Genomic DNA, 4,238 nt, shown 5'->3' with positions numbered 1-4,238 from the left:
TTGATTTGTGTGGACAACAACTATGCCTCGCTAAAGATACGTCACGCACTCCGTTGCTCTTATTGGTTGTAGGTCTATCCAATTGAGTGCAGAGGCATTTTTTTCCCTGGTTTGTTCAAAACACGCCCCATAATCACAGCTCTATGGAGCAGTATCAGACTCATATTCTGACTAGAATTGAGTCGGACTACGTCAGGCTATGAGACTCACGCATCTCAGTATCTTCACACGCTCTCACTCCATATCCGCAATTTTTCACGTTAAAAAATTACCGACATTAAAACTCACTCCATTCCACTTATTTATATATAAAAATACCATGCTGATAAAAACCCAGTCCGCGTTTTCAACAGTAACTTAATGACATACACACATAATGACATGCCAGGTTCATATCCAGTCCGTATTTTTGCACCAGCCCACCTATTCACTGTGAGGTGAAATTAGTTGTATTATTACAATTATCATGTTTAATAAAAGGAAATTTTAAACAATGTGCATTTGAGAAAGGTTGGAAAGGGTTTGAAAGTAATTTATAATGTGTTTGAAAAAGTTGAACCAATGTTTTACTTTTGGTTCTGATGTTTTTCCCAATTTATATCTTATTAAGTGCATTTTTAGTGGTTTTTATTTTAGTGTTTATTTCTTACATTCAGATTATTTTTTTCATTTTTTAAGTTTTTTTTTTTTAATTCTTTTGGGGGTTTTTTGAGGGGGGAGACTGAGTTTTATGCATTAACTTTTTCATATATTGCTGACAAGACTTCTAGAAGGAACAATATTGGTCTGTGGGAAGAACCAATAGAAATGAGTCTCTCATGTGTGGACATTGGCAAAAGCGTTTTGATTGGTCTGCAAACAGACAATCTAGAGGTGTAGATTATAAAATATGGAAAACCAAAATTGAAAAAAAAAAATGCAGTCTGTGAAATCAAGCCTCTGAAAAGATAAGTTAAAAAAGAAAACCTAAAAAAAAAATAGATATAAAGAGATAGGTAGGTTAAAAAAAGAAAGAAAAAACTTAAAAAGAAGAAATAAAAAATAATAAATAAAAACAACTGAATCAGGGAAAATATTTGAAAAAAAGTAGGAACTAAAATCTGAGGGGCAAAAAATGTATTTTGCATTACAGTAATACTGTAATCTCAAAACCTCATTTTTGATTGAAAAGTTTTTAATGTTAATTTTTTTAAGCTCTTTTTTAGGCTCTTTCCTGTTAATAGAATCAGAGCACATTTCTCTATCATTTAAAAGAATTATGTCCTCTACATACTGTCAGTTAATTGCAGTCATAAGGATCTACATGGTATCAGTCTGGTTACTTGTGACCAGCAGGATGTTTGGTGCTCTCAGATCCGCGTCACCTCTTTCACATCCATTTAACGATCCCACAGATGCCTAATTGTTTCCCTAATGATGCCGAGTCTAATGGGACTGTTTTTGCTCTTCATTTGATAGTGCTGGCCCAGTAATTAGACTGCACCTCACTTCATTAAACAGCAGGAGGGGAGTTTGGGGGTGGGGGGCTAGATTAGGGCCTGGTGACGTCTCAAAATACAGATGCAACAAGGGGAAACAGCTACACCATGAAACGATTCCTTTCCCTCTTATCTCTGCGTCTCTGTTGTCCTGCCTTGGAAAAGATGTCAACGCTTTTTCTAAAACATGTTCGCTTAAATAAGATTTTTAAATAGATTTGCTCTTTGCATCCTCATGTCATGAAATTCATCTTAACAGAAATAAACATACATGTTTATGAAAGCCTTTTTAAGTGAACTAAAGGCATATTTCAATGAGTAAAAATATTATTTTCATTATGTAAAATATTTGTTGTTATTTTCAAACCTTGAGGAAGAACACTCCAGTACACTGCAAATGGCTTTTTTTAAGGAAGTCAGAATACTGTCAAAAGTGCTCAGACATAAATGGTCATACAATCCATTTTATTTCAAACACACGTATGTAAACTCATATAATGGATATTATGAATGCTTTATGCATCCAGATGGTCCCTCTCTTGCTTTTGATGCGACTGTAGATTCTCTCCTAGCTGCGAGTGAACCTATTATTGTGCGCTCCGATTAATTTTTGCAATGTTGGATGGCTGGATAATAATTTGTTTTCCATGTGTTCATGTCACTCACAAATATGCAACTAATTTAATGCAGATTTAAGTCAAATAGTTAAAAAATACCAGGAAGGGTAGAGGCAATTGGGTCAGCTTTCTTTTTTTTTCAGGGAGTTGGCAACCATACTTCAGGCTAATAGGCTAAGGTAAATTAAAAAGAAAATTGAAGTTATCATTTAATAATTTTGTTTAACACAGTTATGACTGTGTCCTGACAGAAGTGGAAATATACTCTAAATTGTTAAATTTGGTACTTATGAGCTTAGCTAACGTATGAGCTTAGCAAACGTTAGCTTCTTTTTGCTTTAGAAAAGTGCACCTTGAAAGAACGCTTTTTTTGTAGTTAAACACAAGTATTTACATTTCTAATCCAGTAAAAAAAAAATTGTTTTGATATTTTTTCCTTTTGTGTCGGTATTGTGTTTCTAAAAAAGCAGAGATGAAGTCAGACTACTACTCTTGAAGAGCATTGATTAGCCCGAAGCTGTTTTGCTAATGTTAATAGCCACTGTCACTACCCGATCCGTCCCAAAAGCATGATCTTCCCTACCCCATGATCTATACCATCAGCGTATTTGGGCGACCCTTGAATTTTTTTTGTAAAAAAAAACTAAATGATATTTTTCCCTCCCAAAAAATAGTAAGCTTACTAAACTATAATGTGTTAAATGTTAATGTATTTCCTTGGAAAATAAACGCATTTAAATCCTTTCTGTTTCATCACTTTCTTTGCATGAGCTGAACAGGAAATAGGAACACTCCTATCTCCTATGCTACTTCCGGGAGCTAAGTTTTTCAGCTTTGGATTTAAACATAAATCTAAACGTTTTGAGTGTTATTTTTTCCTTTTCTGTTAACAATATGTGTACAGTGCATAACCTAAAGAAAGAAACAACTAAAATGTCAATGATCTTCATTCACATGCCGTTCCCTCCCCACTCTCTAATTATCATTTGATAATTCAACTGCTCCCTTTGGTAGATATATGGTTCAGCCCAGCTATTGGGGCCAGATCATTATTCTTAGTTTATTTGTGTATTCTTAGTTTATTCGCCTTATGTTTTCGTGTCAGTTATTCATGTTTGTTTCATGAGTTTTAGTTGAATCCCTTGTTCTTGTTCCCAGAAGCCTGAGGATATAGGGGGTTTAATGTTTGTCTCCTGTCTTCTGATCGTGTCCAGGCTCTTCTCTGCTGAGCCCTGGGGGAGGTCAGAGCACCAGTTTAAAGTTCTGCAGTAATTCCGGTACCATGTCTTTTCTTTGTCCCTCAACCAATGAGCCTGCTTCTCTCCATCAGAGAGCTCACTGCTAGACCGATGGAACGCTGAACCTGCCTGAATGCTCTGTGGATTCGTGGAACCCTAGATATGTCTGGATCTGATGGAATCGCAACCTTTAGTTGGGCTACAGGCTCCTGGATTCCAGAATTGTTCCTGTCTGATCTGTATTCCTGACCTGGATCGGGTGGTTTGAATTTGAACAGGTGTTTTTGAGTAGGAAAAGTCGAGGTCGAGCAGTCCGCTGTTAAAATTTTCAAAATGAAATGTCTTAGGATGTTTTTCATAACCATGTTGACGTAAATACTGAGATATATGAAGGGCCATAAAATACATGATAGATTGATGCATTCTGTTGTTTTTTTATTATTTTCAAGGGCTGAAATGTAAAATAATTATAAAAGATTAACAAATTAATATTTCAGTTAAATAAACCATCTAATTTTAAAATGCACAAAGGAATATTTAAATACAGTTAAAATTATCATTTAAATAATCAATAATCATTAAAAATATCTATCTATTTAAAAAAATGCTATGATTACATTATACAAATAATCAGTATAATAATTAAATATAAAGGAATTATGTTTATATTTAGCAAGTCTTTGTTTTGATTAAATATTTTTGGGTGAAATGTTTGGGAGTCACTGATCATAACTTTTAAAAATTTTAAATTCCCCCATTAAATGTCCTGTTAAATAATTAAAGGTATTTAAAATAATAAATCAAGAAATTAAATGTGATTAAAATATTTATTTAGAATGTAATATAATTAGTTTATACATTTATACACTTAGAGTGTAGTGTTTTTTGGGGGTCTCCAGTTTGTC

At 33.9% G+C, this 4,238-nt stretch overlaps 1 protein-coding gene across 1 annotated transcript in view; it reads right to left on the bottom strand.

Annotated features, from left to right (window-relative positions):
- LOC107084231 (receptor tyrosine-protein kinase erbB-4-like) overlaps positions 1-4,238 on the bottom strand; it is a 367,984-nt gene that overhangs the window by 229,715 nt on the left and 134,031 nt on the right. The window lies entirely within an intron of this gene.

This window comes from Cyprinodon variegatus, unplaced genomic scaffold (assembly GCF_000732505.1).
Source record: "Cyprinodon variegatus isolate N-32 unplaced genomic scaffold, C_variegatus-1.0 Scaffold95, whole genome shotgun sequence".
NCBI lineage: Eukaryota > Metazoa > Chordata > Actinopteri > Cyprinodontiformes > Cyprinodontidae > Cyprinodon > Cyprinodon variegatus.
The sequence above is the reverse complement of the archived record's forward strand: the minus strand, read 5'-3'. Positions and strand labels throughout refer to the sequence as shown.